This window comes from Drosophila santomea, chromosome 3R (genome assembly GCF_016746245.2).
Source record: "Drosophila santomea strain STO CAGO 1482 chromosome 3R, Prin_Dsan_1.1, whole genome shotgun sequence".
NCBI lineage: Eukaryota > Metazoa > Arthropoda > Insecta > Diptera > Drosophilidae > Drosophila > Drosophila santomea.
Genome location: NC_053019.2, coordinates 4,655,679 through 4,675,294, shown reverse-complemented (window position 1 = coordinate 4,675,294; position 19,616 = coordinate 4,655,679). Strand labels below are relative to the sequence as shown.

At 39.6% G+C, this 19,616-nt stretch overlaps 1 protein-coding gene across 3 annotated transcripts in view; it reads left to right on the top strand.

The window, feature by feature from the left end:
• The window catches only part of LOC120450872 (heparan-sulfate 6-O-sulfotransferase 2), a 79,794-nt gene that overhangs the window by 39,050 nt on the left and 21,128 nt on the right, over nucleotides 1-19,616 (top strand). The gene's annotated exons all lie outside the window — the stretch shown is intronic.

Here is a 19,616-nt window from a genome sequence, read left to right as displayed (position 1 = left end):
ATATTTCAATTGAGTGGGCTAATTTATCTTGTTCTCCTTGGCGATGTATACCATCTCTTCTCATTCAATGCCCCGCCTGCGTTTAAAATAAAAATTTCCAGCAATTTCGGTGCGGTGGAAGTACAATTTATCACATTGACGCTGATGAATTGTTCGCTTCACACTATGACAACTTTATCGTTGACTCTGGCTGGGGTTGGTGATGGTGTATTCCTCTAAATTCAAGCCCATTCCACTCCCTGTTTACTACTTTCATCTCTTGTCCCTGAATTGTTTCTGGTGAATTGCTTGTAAAATGTTTTGTAACTGTCACGGCTTGCTTTCTTTAGCACCTTCCTTCTAGCTGCTGTTTTATTTGTAATGATTTAACATTGCTTGTTGCTTCTCGAATATTTATTAAAATGCCCTTTAAACAAAGCAGTCCATGCGTTCGATATTGCTGCACCTAGGTCGAAAGTGTTTACACAAAAAAAAAAAAGATAGTAATACTTCATAATATTAGAAATATTTCAAAATATAGGATATATTTTAAGGGATGTGTTTTCTTAAAACCATCTTTGAGCATCAATCAGCTCTTCAATTAGTAGGTCGAGAAACGCTTTATGAATTATTCAGCGCAAAATACCACCTGGCTGTTTTGTTTTTTTTTTTTTCCATGGATTGCGAGGGTGTGTGCCGCAGCAAGTGAAAAATCGCAATCTTTCAAACTCCAATCAGGGGTACATTTGTATTGTTGGGCATATGCTTCCCTGCAGCTGTTCCTTCCTCTCGACACACAGCCTTGTATATGTATATTGTAGATCTGGTTGTTTTTGGCGCTGTAACTGCTGCCGTTATAACTGTCACTTCTCCTCGATACACTTGTCTGCCTGTCTGCCATGATGCTGCTGCTCCTGGTGCTGATGTCACTACTGCCAAGTCCTACGGATGGGACTCCGCAGACGTAAAGGATTTGAATGTATGCGCGGCAACCCAAAAACTGTAGACGATAAATTGATATTTTATGGTTATGAATTATTTCCAGCGACTATCTGCCAGAGCTCTAGAGATAAAAGTGTTTCCCCTCTTTTATCGGGGACGAAAGTCCTGAGAGGAGACGCCCAGTTCGGTTGTAAAATGTATGACGGAAGCCATCAATATAAAGCACTTTTCAAACTCTCGGCGGAAAATGAGGCACATGAAGGGTGAAGTAGCCAACTTTCAATGGGATTGTGTTAAAAAGTTACCAAAAACAATAAATAAACACAGGCAAAAAGCCAGAAGATACGTTACCGAGAGTCATTGTAAAATTGCATTACCCGCTGTTGAGTGTTTGAATTGAAATAATACTGCTGAGTGGCGCAATATTGGCTTAGAATGGATATTGTGCACTCGTCGGTAAACAAATAACTTTGTGTATGCATATGAAATGCGATTATAGTGCACTTGCATGGGTCTAAGCTTATGGGAATTTAGAAAATGTAGAAATGTAACTTCCATCCAGGGCTGGTGAATTATACAATGTAGAGACATAAATTGTGAGACTTTCATGTGCAACTACAATTGAAATTCGAGGATTTTCACTTTGTCCTTATTGGCTTGGACTAGTTTAATATCAAATTGATGTCAATACATTTTTGTGGAGAAACACTTGAATTGCTCCACTTAAAATTCCTCAACGTTGTGCGGTGCTGGGGCCATTTGACCGAATGGCTTTTTGAAATGAAGCCAACTACTTGTCACACCCACTAGAGAGCACATGGGCCAAAAAGAAAAGGAGGCCAAAAGGAGACACTTGGCTTGGCCCACACACACTTCTCCGCACTCTTCAAACCTTCAATTGTTTGCCCACTGCGTCCCTTTGACATGTGGCGAACAAAAGCATTATCTAAAGATAGTCTCAAAAGAGTCGGTGACCCTTGATTTGAGTTCCACACACGGTGTGGAAACAATAGTGTGTTTATACGTATTCTACAACCATGAAATAATTACATTTAATTATTTATAATGATCCACAAGGTATTTATGTGGCCCTAAATCCAATTAAAATATTGTTAAAATGTGCTATAACTAAGTAATGAAATTTAGAAAGACAAAAAGTATTTATTAATCAAATGTTGACGATAAAAACAGACTTTAATCTTAATCTTAGGGAAATAATATATTTTATTAGAAATATAAGTTAGCATAAAAGCATAATTATCATAATCAGGTTTAAAAAAAAAAAACAACCATTCCTTATATGCATTTGCGTTTTAATTACTTTGGCTTGGGAGAACATGAACAGTTTGATAAGATCACATCCTTTCTGGCCAAGCTTATTGCTCATCTCCACTGCCTCCCCGCCCGACTGAAGTTGCCTGTCTGGCCGAGTGCTCCATTCACTTCCTGCAACTCCAAGTGCAGCGGCAGTGGCAACAGCAATGGCGTCGAACAATGCAACTGCCGTCGCTCCCGAGGATGCGCCATTGGAGTGTCTGACATCACGTGTGAGGAGCAGCAGCGGCGGCTGACAGTTGACATGCTGACAGACTCGAACTCGTCCTCCGACAGAGACAAGTCCTGCCACCAGCGATGCCAATTTGGCCTTTTTCAGGCCAACCAACATCCTTCACTCGAATAGCTCGATACGGAAAGCATTCCGCTTTTAGCTGCAAGTAATAAAAGTACTGAATTGATTGCCAAGCTCTGGTTACTAAGGAGAACTTTGAAAAGGGATTCCCTTGATGTTTAAAAGAAATAATATGTAAGGACTTACATTTATTGGATTTTTAAAACGGTTTAGCTTTGATTTATTTTTCTAAATAATATTTAATGCATATAATCACTTTTTTCATCACTGCTCAGTGATATGACTGCTGCAAGCGCCACCCCTAAATTACAATGTGTATGCTGCATTACGTTTAATAGCTGCTCTCCCGCAAACTCTTCGGGCATTCAATTTATGTCCTTTCACAAACATCTTATACACACGTATTTGTGTAGAGCCTTCTAAATTTTTCATACGTTTCTTCCCCCTCACGATTTTTGTACATAATTGCTTTCAGGGTGCTTGGCTGCTATGACTTTTTGTTACGATTCGTTGAGAGCCATGATTTTATTTTAAATGAGTTTTTGATTTATGCATTAAACACATAATTGTACCAGATTTCACATTTCTCTTTTGCCTTTGTCGCCGACTTTCTTTCCTTTGTCCTCGGATCCTGGCGGAGGATTTGTCTGTCGTTTGGTGTGCATAATTTAATGTTTGGTTTGATTTATGCAGAGACGCTAAGGCAATGAAACTTGGAAAAAGGTTTTAATATAACAAATAAGTTGGGGATTTTCCGAGATGGGTTCGCAAGGCATTTGATCTCTGCAGAGGATAAAAAAAAGAAAGCGACAATTGAAGGCAAGTTTTAAAGGAGACAGGTGCCCACACTACCAAAGTATCTCCGTTTTTGGCAACAGGAGGAGTACGTATAAGTGTAAGCTAGTCCTTGGGCTAATCGTTCATTAAACGTTGACTAAGTTTTTCAGCCAACGCCTCTACAGAAATTACTTAGTAACTTTAATAATGTAGAATATTTTCCATTTTACACTTAGAATCAGTTTTTGCCCCTAAGCGCATAATTCCATTAAATGGAAACTCACCCTCAAAATCTCTCGCACAAGGCACAGATCTTAAATCCTTTCGCACTCAGCACACATAAACACTCGCACGCACAAATAGAGTTAGAGTTAGACAAGCCCCAAAACGACGTCCTTACAGCAATTAAACTAAAAGCAATTAGATGCACTGACAATAAAAATTTAAATATTCATATTTTCCCAGCAAGTTAAATGGGGCATGTGGCAGCAGGATAGAGCACAGTGAGATTACTTACTGCAAAATGATGTCAAATTATTGAGAGCTCGTTAAACACTTCTGCCATCGGCCACTCGATTATCCCCATCGCGCTTAATGGAGTGTGAAGTTTTGAATATTTTCCCACAAACTAAAAATAAGGTTCAGTTCTTGTTTACGAGCTCGTTACGACGGATTATGTTGCTAATAAAAAGTTGTCCAAGAGGTGTTTACTTGCAGGTCAACATGTAAAACTCAATCAAGATTGAGTTAACAGGGCTGCGGTTTTTGTTGGATCTGCAAGTATCTACGGAGCAGTGTTTTAATACGATTATGACTCTGCTCTGTAAATTAATACAGTGGAAAGGTCAGGCCGGAGCACTGCCAATTGCATTAGGTTTTGGACTTGTTTCCCCTGCTATTTACGCATGCAGGCAAAAGTGTTGGAAACATTTATACTTTATTGCTATTTTGCATGCATAAATGGTCGTCGAAGGATGCGGAGCTCTGGGTATCAATTCCGTATCGGCGAGCTCCTCTGCGGAGCTTGCCAAGTGGGTCACGTATCTGTATGTGTATCTGTATCTGTGTATCTGCATGCCCGTATACTGGCGATGCCTTTAACTACACAACTTTTGAAAGTTATGCAGCATGCTTTTCGGCTGATATATATGTACATGCGCGTTCATATACGTATATAAAGAAGTATAATACCCCCATTCGTTTCTCTTGTTCATTGAATCGAATTTCGAACGTTTCTCTAGCGCCTTTCAGCCATGTTTTCATTCCTTGTTTTCCCTGCATGAGATAAAAATTCAATTATGGCCTCTTTTTGTCTGCTGACTGATGCCAGTTTTTGAGCAGACTTCTAGCACTCGTTAATTTAAAATTTCGCTGTTAACAATGTGAGGTATTTATTTAAATGCAAGGCACATTAATTAACACGTACCAATTGATTTACGTTGCATTAATTGTCATTGCCACGTCACAAACTCACAGCCTGCAAATCGCCATTCATTTAATTAATGGCAGATGTAAAAAATGTACAAAGTATTCGGTTGAAGGATACCCTGTTCTTTGATTTTATTTACACGGAATTCAGCAAAGCATTAAATAAAAATTTACGGTGCAGTGAAATTAATAAGGTTAAACATATTCGTATTATCACTGAAATCAATTTAACGAATCAACTGTCTGTCATGCGTAACTTCTTTCAATTATTGCACTCCCTTTACCATTGAAAAAAGTGGCCAATTTGCATAATTATAATTGATGGCCAATGTATGCATAACATATGTGTGCTCAAATATTAACCATAAATCATTATAAATATTGAATTAAAATATTAACCGAGAAAAATGAAAGGCAAAATAAAAACCGAAATGGCCAGTGCTATATATAAATAAAAACAAGAGAGAACGCTATAGTCGAGTTCCCCGACTATCTGATATTCGTTACTCAGCTAGTGGAAGGGAGAAGGAGAGTCTTAAACACAGTTTTTGGCAGTTTGTAGGCGTTATAGTGGGCGTGGCAGAAAGTTTTTTGGCAAATCGATAGAAATTTACAAGACTAATACAAAAATGAAAAAATATCAAAACATTTTTAAAAGTGTGGGCGTAGCAGCTTTGGGCGGTTTGTGGGCGTTAGAGTGGGCGTGGCAAAAAGTTTTTTTGCAAATCGATAGAAATTTACAAGACCAATACAAAAATGAAAAAATATTAAAACATTTTTTCAAAAGTGTGGGCGTGGCAGTTTTGGGCGGTTTGTGGGCGTTAGAGTGGGCGTGGCAACATGAATCGACAAACTTGCGCTGCGTCTATGTCTCTGGAGTCTGTATGCTTAATCTCAACTTTCTAGCTTTTGTAGTTCCTGAGATCACAGCGTTCATACGGACGGACAGACGGACATGGTCATATCGGCTATTGGTCCTGATCAAGAATATATATACTTTACATGATCGGAAACCCTTCCTTCTGCCTGTTACATACTTTTCAACGAATCTAGTATACCCTTTTACTCTACGAGTAACGGGTATAACAAATGTGATCGAGCCAAGAAACAAAAAGTCGGTTTGGCAGTCAAGTGTGGGCCAAGTGCCCCTAGAATAATGTGTCAATAATGTGCGATTATATCGACTACAATCAGCACAGCTCAGACCACCCAACTTCTAAGACCCTTAACGTCAGTCAGCCAGCCAACATATTGCGGATAGAAAAAACGGGGAGCTCCGTAGAGCAAATTGTGTGAAGTTAATAAAAAAAAGGGAATACTTGAATAGGGTTCAATGGCGAAGTGGTTAGACTTTGGCCCTTTTTATTTCTCCCATTTGCTGCCGCTGCTCATTTTATACTTTTCATATCCCTAGAAGTCACGTATTTATGTATATTTCATTATTTTTTTTCGGTCTCCCTTGTTTGTGCTTGGGCTAAGCGAAAAATCAATTGCGCGCAAATTGAGTAAATGTCATTTAGACATCCGCCTTTCCCAGCAACAAAAAACGGCTGAAGAACATACAATTGTCAAACATAAACTCGCACATATTCACATGCCTGCCACAAAGTATGTGACAATGTGGCATGTGATACCGCCGTTGCATAAATATATAAATGTATATATGCTGACGATTTTCAAGGCTTTAAATGAATATATGAGTGGGCTTTAGGCTGTTTCGGAGTTGGTTTATAACTTAATCCTTTAAACATTCATACGCACTGTTGACGCAATAAAAACTAAGCTCAAGAACCAATTAGTAATTTTTTGTGGTTTTAGTACTTACATATTTTTTTGTACTTACATATATTTTATTACATTTTATTAAGTCAAGGGCATATAGCAAACAAGAATTTTGCTCGAACGAAACAGTGAAGCTCCCTTACTTACTTCTTGACAGGTCCACCCTAATGCTGGTGTGTGTCTTACCACTTTAAACACAATCTAATGTCAACAGGACAGACACTGAGTGAATCATTCAGCGACAGGCATTGCACTATATGTTAGAACGTCGGCTGTCCGTACCGTGCCGACTTATAAATGCGGTTTGGCTTCCATCTGGTTTTGTCATAAGTGTGTGCACAGCACACCCGCCGTCTGTGTTTGTGTGTGTTTGGGCGAGTGTGTAAGTGGCTGCGGCTTGTGCGTATCAATGAAGCAGTTAGCCGAGTGGCTCTCCATGCTGCTCGTTGACTTTATTGGATTATCAGGCAAATTTTATAGTATTCCTTTAACTCACACCACTGAACCGCCCTCTCAAACATATTGAATATTCCCTTGAACCCGAAATGACTTTACTTCGGCTTTTTTGAAGCATATTTACTTGGAGTTGATATGGGATTCAGGGTGGATAATGGTTGAAAAGTAAATATGGAGAATGCAAATTGTGAAAGTTTGGAGCACGTAAATGGACATGCGTAGAATAGAGTGGAAATCCATGGCTCTTATTCGCTAATACATATAACTTTTTATTTTGATGCGACCCAGAACTCAAATAAACTTTTTTTCTAAGAAATAGGAATATGTGTACAATTTACTTAGCAGAAATCAGCACACGAGGTGACAGGCTTAAAACCCATCCAATTGATTTTAGTGATTGCAAGATCTCTCGCCTTATTTTCTTTCTCAGAGTGCATTAGAAATATTGCACATTGAGAGCAGACGACGTTTCCTGCAATAGCTATAATTCCCCTTAGCCTTCTGATGGCTGCCGGGAATGTAGTTGACGCACAGCTGCGCTTCTGTCTTTTCTCAGCAAATAGCATCGAAAAAATATACAAAAAATAAACCCGGAGCAGAGAGAAAGAACAACAAGTTCACATTTCGTACAGAGTCACACGTACACATGGGTAAATACCGACAAACCTACGACAACTAGGAGGACCATGGTGGTTCACGGAGCGGAATGGAGGAAATCACTTCGTTTTAATTGTTGAACCACACAAGTGCTTACACAAGGACTTCTCGGTTCTGGCTAGGGAACTGGGCACATCTTCCAACGGGCACTGGGAGCATTTCCATTTCATTTCAGCCAGACTTTGCTTAACCCACTTGGAGCGAGATCAACTTGAGTTGCATTTTAATTTACACACCAAAAATATCCAGCAGCCAAGGGACATAAATAAATAAAGCTTGGGCTAGAACTAAAGCAAATACCTTCACCAGCTTCAGTTACTAAAAGGATGGAAACGAGTTGAACTCAATTTTCGGGCAGCAGAGCAAATTCGTTAGAATCCTGCTGCAAAGAAAAGGTTAAGAGCCAAAGAAACGCCAGGTAGTCTTGCTAAATCGGCGGAAAAACAAACGGCAGGAAGCGAACAGCATGCAAATCAGTTCGGAATGCGGCAAAAAGGTGTAACGGCAGCACAAAAAGAGAAGGAAATCGCCAATCGGAGTTTGGGTAATCGAACAGTTGAGAAGCAACCGGGGAGACTGGGGGGATGCGGCATTAAGGATACACGTGCCTCAGTTTTCCGTACTGGTGCACTTTCCTTGATCTCCTTTAGGTTCTTCTGGTAAAAGGGCATTCTTCTGCTAAATTAAAAGTTCTTTAGGTTTCTTAATTTTGAGGTTCGCTCAAGGGTACAATGAAGACCTTGAAGAATGTGCAAGTCTACAAATACTTTTTTCAGAACGATTGTCTTTATTTTCTTTGCACTTAAACGGATTTGTTTCGTTGTCTGCAGAACTTTAAAATGCATTAAATACATTTTTTTTTTTGTTTTTAGCTTCACAGATAAAATGTGTTTAACTTGATTTGTTTGCTTATGCATGAATTTACGTCAAAAATATTCACAAAATAATTCGATAAAGTAACTTTAAGTCGATGGGGATTGCTAGCTATAAAAGGTGAAGCTTATGGCAAACGAAGTTCCATGCCCGAAACACCCACCACAAACGTTTTCCCCCATAAACCTTAAAAAGGGGCCACAAGAGGACTGGAGTGAATGCAAATAGCGCAGGTTGGCGCAATAAATTTGAAACGTTTTTCCCTTGCAGTTTGACTTTCTGCCGTTCGCCATTTATTTGTGCTAACAATTTTGTCGCCTGCAAACTGCAAGTAAGCAGACCCCTTCCTCCCGAATTTCCCCAGTCATACACATATACTTTTTTTGAACATTTGCCATGACAATTTGCTGCTCAATTGAACTCGCACGGATTGCAGGCCCACCTGCCTGCAGCTCTATCTTGTTCACTTTGTCAGCGGCTGCTCACCTGTCCCTCTGCCCTGTTTTGCATAAGTTTGACAGCTTTCTCTATCCATGTGCATGTGCCGCTAACGAAGTCATTCAGCGTTTGTGTCACAGTAGTTTCGAGGGGCCATGAAGCTCGACAGGACTGCGGGAACTGGGAACCGGAGGTAGCCCACCTGGTTGCAGCTGCAACTTGCCCAAAAAGCGCGTCACGAAGCTGTGGCATGTGTGTTGGCACACTCTATCTGAAGGGTACTATTTTTTTCTTACTATCTTACCGACTAACAATCACTTCCGATCTTACAAAGCTTTGTATTATAGAACATACATATATAGCTGAGACAGCCTTTTTAATTAATTTTAAACAAAATGTAACTTTGAATTACATTTCCATTTACAAGTGTGATTTCAACTTTTGGTACCTACATTTATTTTTAGATTGTTACATTTTTCTCAATTCCATTATAACAGTTGAGTAACCATTTCGTTGCTGCATAAGAATGGTTAGTATAAATAATAGGTTCTTGTTAAGCCCATTATAGGTATTATTGGTACTACATTCATATATAGGTATTTTTTCCGCTAAACTCCAACAAAGTCATGTTTTGAAATGTTTCTTACATACTTTTTGGTTTGGCATAAACCACATCACCGTATCGTGTATCTGGGAGGGTATTCCATGCTTTGGTATGCGATGCCGGGCCCCTTTCCAGTTGTTTTTTGGGGGGTACTATTTTGCGGCCATCCCAACTGTCGGGTTTTCAAGCGGGATTGGGGCGGAACGAAAAAGGGGCGGGCAGGTTTGTGGCTGCTGCTGTGGAGCTGCCTGTCCTCTCTGATTTATGTTGCCAATCAGGCATTTTGCTTGCGGTTGCACTCTGTACTGCTCCGTGTTCCTCGCTCCGTTGATTTGTTACCTATACGCAGCGTAAACAAGGTTGCAAATGGATTTGGTGCGACGCCCGCAATGTTTATGAGCTCCACTTGGCTGTACATCATTCCATTTGGTGTTTTTCGGATAAGCCGCTTACTTGGATTCAAATGGGTCGAGTGGTCGAGTGCCTGCTCCCACGAGGCAGATTATCCCAAGTCAAGCATGCTGTCAATATTTTCCCGACATCCTTAAAGGAATGCATTTGGCCAGCTGCTCATCGGATAATGGCAAATATATTGCCTACATTTTGGGATAAATCGTCCGAAGGTCTTAGACAGTTTTACCTATAAAATATTAAATGCATTAGCAAACGCACAGATATCCTGGGCAGCAAGTAAGGACCAAAATGCAGTCGTTGCCCATAATTCAATGTTTGCTTTAGGATACTTGCCAAGTTATCTAAATGCTAGCAGGAGCAATCTTTTCCAGGAGCTTCCTATCGCCACATTCGCTTCATTTTGCTTTTCTGGCAGGCAACTGGGCCAAAATCTTTCCACTTTGCTAGCCATCCGTTTTCATTTCATGTTTCCTCTATGTCCTAAGTCTTACCCAAGATTAAACAAGAAAAATGCATTACGCTTTCTAGACCGAATAACGAGAATCGTTATGTTTTCGGTGGACACTTTAAAGCAAATCTCATAAGTTTACCAAATTCGATGATATATTTTTCCCTATTTTTCCCTGTTTCTATTAAACTCCTTGTACATAAATGGATCTGTCACGTTTAGTCGCATGGACGCACGTGTGATGAATACTTGGCAATTAGGGAGGCCGGTGAATCCTTGTTGACATAACCAGGAAGGAATCATTTAGGAAACGTCCTTGTCAGTTCCGGCTGACGTTTTATGCTGGGTGTTGGGTGCTGGGAAGAGGGGCCAGAATGCCCGTACGTATATAAATATTTTATTTATTTAGACTCCTGATTTTGCTTGTCAGCTACGTGCTGCAAATGCCTAAAATAATGTTCTAAAATACATTTTGTGCATTCTATTTCCCTTTTTTTTTTGAGGAAATTGATTGACATTTCTATGTGGGGTCATGATTGATCACTTGTGGTTAGTGTGTTGAAAAGTACACCTTATAAGGTTGTCTTTGTTTTGACTGGACAGTAATATGAATATGCACATAACTCATTGCAAGTTATATGAGCATTTATTTAATATATTATAATTCGATTGTATATAAAAGTAAAATAAATGAATAATGCATATTTCATGTGGTAATTATGTACATATTAAATTTTAAAATATTGTAATATTTATATTCATGCAGCACAATAATAAACAGTTTCCACACTTTAAATGCCTTTTATTTATAGAAGCATTTTATTCCAGAAAGACCAACATATTTGATAACATAAAAAAAAAAAAATTCATTAATTTTAAAAGAAATAATTATATATTTTGAAACTAGTTCAATCAATTTAATATTTGGCATTAATTTAATAAACGTTATTAATTTTCCTTTGCAGGTATGCTTCCAATTCAGTGCCCTTGGTATACATGGATTTATGTTTGTGCTTCAATCCCCTATGCTCTGAAAAATGTTATGCAACAAGACCTCTAAGCGTGTGGCATTGAAGGGTTTCATTTGTGGGTGAGTTATCCACTCCAGGGGGAAAGCGGTGTGTTGTGGTACAGTCTGGTGCTGCACGCAGTTGTAAATTGTCAGATAATTTAATTTGTGGTTAAACGCAACCCAGACGACAAGTATAGCCCCGAAAACCCGGAGGAGCTGAAAGGGGTGCAAAAATCAAGAAGTTGTCCTGGCAACGGGTAATTGGGGAATAGAAATAATGCGAAGCCAAGGAAAACCAGAAAACGCATGAGGAAAACTGCACGATACCGAAATCCCTCCGGGGAAATTGGTGGATAGGAATGGGAATGGGAATGTGGATTTTACTCTCTGATCCACTTGCCAATCCGCCGTACATATATGTTTGCTGTTTTTGCGCCCTGGCGCTTTAGTTGCTTTTTATGAATTTTGTATTTGTGCGAGTAAATTCCCTTTTGCCGGTGCCACATGACGTATGAGTAATGGCTTTAGCCTGCCCTGCTTTTGTCTCTCACTGTCGGCATTTTTGTTGCAGCTTCTGTTCTTGTTTATTCTGCGGTCGCGTTTACAGCCCCTCCACACTACACCCCTTTTGGCGGTCCCTGTCCGCAATCGCATATGCATGGATATGCATGGATTTTATCCGAAACTATGCGATATAGTACACATATCTGTTCTGCGTCGGTGGTGCTTTTGTTTCTGGTGTTGCTGCTGGTATTACTGTCTGCCTCTTTCCTGCATTGTCAAATTGGTTTGTTTAAATTGAATACATTGTAGTGTTTTGTTAAGGGAAAAAGACAGGGGTTTTCCCTCTAGAGCTGTTGGTTGATAAAAATGAAATTGTTGTTTGGTTTCTGCAGAAAAAAAATGCTCAAATGAGTTTTAACGAACAATCAGAGCATTTAATTGGTTTTACACTTAAGCTAGTAATCCAGTAAGTAATCCTGATCCTGCCATCTATTTCTTAAGCTTGTTTTCTTTGTCCTGATGAACCCTTCAACACAATTCAAATATTTCATACCCATTCATCATTTCAACGACGGTTTTCTTTGGTTTGGACGGGACTAAATAAACTCTGAAGGCATGCACTTGGGACTTAATGTGCCGCATAATTCAAAAGCCTCTGCATCATGACAGGCCAAAACCGAAGAAACCAAGAACCCACAGCATTGGCAGGAAAAAATACCATCCCAAACCGAAGAAATGGGAAAGAAAGTTCCCTTCGAGGCGGAAAAGTTTTCCCTCTCGTTTACCAGATTTCCACCCATGCCACTTTTTGCCTTTGGTAACTTCATATTTATATAATAACTTTATGTTTATGTTGTAGATTTTCGTCCCTTTCTTTGAGGAAATTTACAATAACAACGATGGGTAAGAGGATGGAAGGCCCGCCAAGGACAAAGACTAAAACAGCAAACAAAGTGCAAAAACACACAGACTGTAGCTGTAGCATTCGGTGTGGCCATAACAAAAGGCGCGTTGGCGTCTAAAGTTGATTTCTTAATGTCTTCCAAGGATACACTGTTTGTCTTCATGAAGAAAATGGCAGAGCTCAGCTATGATACACCCACATATATAGTCCCAAGTCAAGTCAAAAGCCGTTGCCGAAGGCAATTTACACTGAAGTTGTTTATTTCTAAACACTTGCGAGAAGGCGAAAAGTGGGCAGAGCCAATATTGAGTGAGCCACTACTTATGACAAAGGCATATCCTTGCTGCTTTTCAACTTTCGACTTTCTACATTCTCGCAGCGGAAGCGGAAATGTGCATTATTTGATATGACTCTGTTTTTGTTACTTGTTGTTGCGTTTCGCACATACACTCGACTGGTTTGGCAGCAAATTCCTAGCTATTTGACAATCCGAACAGACTTTTTGGTCTCCCAAGAAAATCACTTCAGATATGTGCAATGGATAATTTAATTGAATTTGCTTGACCATAAAGAATGGAAACTACAAATTGGCCAAGCAAGAAAAGGCAGATTACGCATATCAATTCACCACAAAAGCTAAGGCTATATTGATCACAATAGAAGCCATTTCACCTTCATTGAACTCTAAAATTAAACTCAAGATGAAACTTTTGATGATTACTTAAAACAAAAAATTGGCATTCAATTGGAAATTTTAATAACTCTTGAAATTTTCCGCTTCGTCTGACACAAAAAAAAAGGAAAAATCGTTTTCGTTACCTTTTCGACAAATGCAAAGTTTTCCAAACTAGCTATTTCCTTTCTTCAAACTCTTGCTCATTTTATTATCATATTTATTAATTTCCTTGAGATTCTTTATCCAGTTTAAGTCAATATATAATGCAATTCAGATTGTGCTCCTCAACAAGTTTTGAACAATGAGAAAACTATTTTTCTCCCTACCCGGAATAAATTTGCTTCGCTGTTGAATTTGAAGTACAGTTCGCTTCCCATTTATTGTTACTGGAATTTAGTATGTGCGGGGCAAAGGCTTTATTCAACCGCAGGCGCTGATATTCAAAAGCGTCCACAACTTTTTTCGAGGACATAACGGCAAAATTTGAAGCACCTTTAGTTTGGTTAAAAGTTTCCCAGCGCCCAGCAGAGGCTAGACGGAAAAACCAATTTTCGAAGCCTAAAAATGGAAAAATGCACACTGCCAAAATGGAGAGGAAATATGCAGACCAAACTTTGGCCGCGCCAGTCGCCACTGTGATAAATGAAATTTTAATAAACCCAAAATGGTCTTTGGATAAATCGCCTTTTCCGTTTGTGGGCGTGCGGCAATGTTACGCATACGACATGTAAGCCGCCTTGTGGTAAATTTTAATTGGCTTGTCGCGAGTGGGTTCTTTCCACAACTACTGTCGCTGCCTGATTTTGATTTTGCGAAAGAGGCATCATGATTAAAAACTTTACATAGTTTCGCGCTGGTTTTGGGGTTTTGGGTTTTTCGTTCTGGTTCTGGTTTCGTTTCCTGACGCTGTTTCTCATTTGTTTTTGGCATTATTGCAGGCCGAACTTTTGTATGAGAAACTTTGCTTCAAATTGGCCACGCCCACCCATCAAGGGAAAGTTGGGCTGTTGTCGTTCGCCGGTTGGCATGGCAGCGATTTTGTATAAGAATAGTTGGGGCACAGTCCTGCGAATTCAGGTGAAGTTTAGGATTTTAATTAGTTTCGTTCCTCGCTTAGTGTCAAAGTAATTTGTTAGATAGCTATATTGGCTAGCTAGCTTTAATACAAATCACCCTCTAGCTAAGCGTTAAATATTTTATGTTTAGTTCGGCTTTCTTTTGCGAACACTAATAGCTTACAATCTTGTAGGTTAAAGTATTAGTTTCCCAACTTGCTGAAAACATTTGTCTGCAAGTAGCAAAATAATTCATTTGTAAAACTCCAATAAAAGAAGCTCCAGTTATTTACACAACCAATGACATGCATACATTGCCCTTCCTAAATATAAATGGTTTTAATTACGTGATCACGATTACTAGTGTCTCTGAAATTGAATCCCATTTGTACACTAATGAATTTCGGATACTTGAAAAGACAGATTTGTGTAACTTATCTTATTCACTGTTAGGCAAAGTCTTCGTTGGTTAACGTTAATTAATCATGTGGCCTGACATATAGGTGTCAACATCCACCACTCTCTTCCTATTCACAAAAAAAGACTTCCCAATTTAATTACATTTATGTACACCGAAGTCTAAGCTCCGCAGGCTTCCATTAATTTGTTGCTCTTGTTTTGAATTCCCCAGGCTTATTATTATGACTTTTCATTGGCTTCTTCACACATGCCATCTCGTGGCGAAAGCATTTCCCCGTCTGTTCTTATTTATTGGATTTGGGATTTGCTGATGTTGCTCATGCAGTATTGGGATTTATATTTTTTCCACCGCGTACCGGCTCCCTCGTTTTTCGCCAGCATCTGGTATAATTAAGTTTGCCTTTTGATATATGTACATATTCTCCCACCTGTCTCCCATCGGACGCCATCAGTCACTTCTTATGCAAATGCTGTTGGTCGTCATCCTGCTATCTCAACTACTCAGCATCGACGTTTGTATATGCTCTCTATCTTGTATTTTATCTGTAAACCTCTATTTTTTCTAAGTAGAAACATGTTGGTTAAAAAGATTTATACAATCTGATGTAAACTCGGTTCTTAGACTTTTCAGTAATGCGTTTCCTAATGACTAATTCACTCAACCGAAAAACTTAACTAAACAATTTGTTTAAAACCAAATAATCTAAATTTCATTCAACATCTGATCAACCTGCGATACTCTTTGCTGCAACGAATGTATATCGTTTACTTTCTTATTCAAAATGGCTCCCAAATGTGAAATTCCCTGGCCATGCAGAGGGACCAAATAAATTTCGAGAACTGATACGTGAGGTCACGTGCGTGGAAAGTTGTGTGTTTGTCTGTCGGCGGACTTCTCATGGCATCAGGACATGAGCATCAATGGTACATGAGCTGCTTCGCTGAGCCAGCAGCATATTCAAATGCATATTGATTCTGCGGTCCATCAGCTGACACTGTTCTGTCTCGGTGGCCCAAGCCACTCGGTCCCCAGCGCTGTTTGCTTACAAGTGCCGCAATCATGATACGCATCAGCAAACGAGCCACCAGCCAAGGGTCCACCTGATGGCATCGGCCAAAAACCAAAAAACAGCTTTGGGGGAAAAAATAAGGTAGAACCTGCCCACACACATGGCTTCAAGGAGTCCGGAGGGCCAAACATATTCCCTAGACAAGTAGACAAAAGCAGCAAAAATTTGCATGACTTCCTGACGTCCTCGAGTGTGTTGTGTTTGCTCTTTTTTCTCATTTCTCGGTCTACTTTTGCACTTTTTAAAGCATTGCTTTCTCTTTGCTGGCCATTTTGAACTTATGTAAATGGTCAATAGACCTTTCGGGTTGTTAATGACAGCCTGGTATTGGCAGCTGGGAGGTATGTATGTGAGTCAGGGCCACTGAAAATCAAAGTAAAATGTCCAGGGCTGATTTGCTGGGTGGAATCAAGTAAAAGAGAATGACTTATTCTGATTACTTCCCAAACTCGTTAATCAAACGATTATGCTGCTTTCAAAATGTTCTGCAAAGAGGCTTTATATGGTTTTCTACTACATATTTCTCATACTCTCATTTCCTGCTTGAATTGCCTCAGTTTGGTTTCAATTGAACACTATCCCCGTTCTCCTTCTAATTGCTGGTTTACGTCGTTCTCCAGCGAAGAACCGAAAATTTGTTGCTGGTTTGCTTGTCTCGTAGAGCTGGTTGGGAAGAAAAAAACAGGAAAACAGAGTAGAAATTTGCATGAAACAGCAGCACAACAACCCCGATTTGAATCCTGCAACGTGCGTAGCGATAAATCAAAAATATGCAGCCAAGGCAAAAGAGTTACCCAGGATTTCATCCTTTTGAAAAGAAAAACAAGGGAATCGCATTGGCCATGCAAACACAGCTGATTGTGTAAACAAACTGATGATCGGCAATGGGAATGCAACTGGGGAACGGGTGCTACTACTTGCTGCACAACAATGAAATGGAATTTCAATGCCATCTCCCTTATTGTTGTCAGCCTGGGCAATAATTGTTGGAGCTCTCAGCACGTCTGCATATGTGCTGCATATACTTGAGAATACCACTGCATTCCACGCTATTTGCCATCGATTGCATCTTGCACGCCATCCAGCAGACATCCAGCCGAAACAACAAGGAAAACAGTCGCATCCTGGCAAACCATTATCGCCAAGAGCAGAGACAGCCGTGTTCTCCCAATCCTGCTGCTCCCAATTCCCATTTGCAGTTGCCATTGCATTTGGCATACGTGTAAATCGTAAATTTCCGTGTGTGAAATGAATGGTAACCAGAAACGGAGTCCCGAAAGGGAGGCACAGATTCTCATCCTTTTAGTGCCGGGCACAGGGCAATAGCTCATTGTGGACAGCGGAGACAGCCGCTGCTGTGCACCACCAGAAAACAAAAGTCACTTCCTCGGTAATGGAATAAATATCCGAAAGGACCATCTTTCCGTGCCCCGTCGCACACACATACACATGGGTATATGGAATGGTCCAGCATTTTGCGGCTATTTATGGGGGGAAATTGAAAATAAAGGTGCCGAGAAGGAATGCATTGTTGAGCGATTTATTTTTACAAGAGATAAAATTTTAATTTCGGTCCTTTTCGCTTTTGCGGTGTGAGTATCTTTAATTTAAAACCTAATTAAACTCCACTTTTCGTGGGAATATTTGATAATTTACAAGTATTGAATATTACTTAAATTAAAAAGGCTGAATAACGAAATGTAATATATGGTTTTATTTTTGAATACTCAATCTAATTTTGACACTTTATCTATGCTTTGAGGTAAATGTTGTTTTTATTACACCCGTATACTAGATTCGTAAGTATGTTGCAGGCATAAGAAAACATTTTAAGCCATAGAAAGTATATATATTCTTGATCAGGATCAATTGCGGAGTCGATCTGGCCTTGTCCGTCTGCCCGTTCGTCTGTCTGTCCGTATGAACTTCGAGATCTCAAGAAATATAAAAGATAGAAATTGGAGATTCAGCATGCAAATTTCATAGACGTAGACGCAGCGCAAGATTGTAAACATGTTGCCATGCCCACGCCCACTCTAACTCTACGAGTAATGGGTATACAAATTTGTTACTCTTTGCTTTTAGTTGTCTCTTATTCGTTACCTTCAGCAAGCAGTCTCACTAAAGCACCACATTCAAACAGACGCATTTCCTCGCAATAGTCCCCCGCTTTCCCAAAGAATCCCTGAAAAAGCTGAATTTAAGCTTGAATGGTTCAAATTTCGCTTACTGAGTTCCCAGAAATTGTTATTCAAAAAATCCAATTTCCCTGCATCAATGCACAAGTAATCCCCAGCCCGTCGTAATTTTTTTATATTTTGCATATTTGTCACATTGAAGATGACCAGCTGTGAGCTTCCAACTGGAGAACCCGCCCCACAGGTACTGGTCCTGTTTACCTGGCCCACCGTTCAATTGAGCCAAGGAGGAAATGCGAGACATGAAGCCTTTATGACATTGCACTCAGTGGTGCGGATGCTCACTCAGTGGATGTTCTGGGTGTGGATGTCTTTTATTGTCGGCGGTGTATAATTTTCACACTCCTGGCGGAGATGCGGATGGCTGTTTGTGCTACTGTTGGACCTCCGGCGGTTTTTCCACCCCATCTTGGCTGATTTGATTGCACTGAGCTTTGCTTCTTGGTTGTTTTATTACTTCGTTCGTTTTCTTTGTCCTCCCTGCATTTTCGTTCGCTCCGTTCAGCATTTTGATTATGTTGCAGAATTTTTGCATCATAATACTCATAAATATTTATGAGGCAAGTTGTCTAAACACGATACCGACGTAAAATACCGCTTTCACAATCTTTCCTATGCATTCCAGACAAAACCAATATCAGTTCAAATGTCTGGCCCGCAGCTTAGGCAAATGACGTCCGATGATATGTGGTCAGAATTAAAATGAGAAATGAAAAGAAAAAATCACTTTAGCTACACAAAGCCATTGATTGCTGGTAAAAACACGTTTAAACGAGCTGTTTTAATATGTAGAAAGTCATTTGGTTCTCGAAAAACCTGTCGAAATAAATTGAAAATGTTGGCCAGTAAAAATTGTTCATCCACGCAGCAAGGATATCAATTTGCTTTCGATATGGGCAAACAAAAGGAAAGTAAAAACCGAGATTATTTTAGTACGAATGGCCCCAAGATATATTCGATTTTTTGCCGATAAAATATGTTTTGATTTGCAGACATTTAGTTGGCAGTTGGTTTTCCCTGTTGGACGAAGTTTTTTAAACCAGAATGACAATTTGATTAGTTTGGAATAAGTTTATTTTTTCACTTTTTAGGCACTGCTGGTGCTGGAAAACTTTGCGACAGGTTTGTGGAAAATTTCATGCCGTTTAAATGACAAGTTTGTGGGAAAAACTTTGCGAAAGCCGATGCCAATGATCGAGTCAATTAGTTAGGGAAATATTTGCTACTCAAGATTTTTTATTTATATGGAAAACAGACGAACCAACTTAATTATAAATTAAAATGGAGTCGTTTGTTTTATATTCACGAATTTGTTCGTGTCTCTGCAGTGCACTGTTACCAAGCTGCAC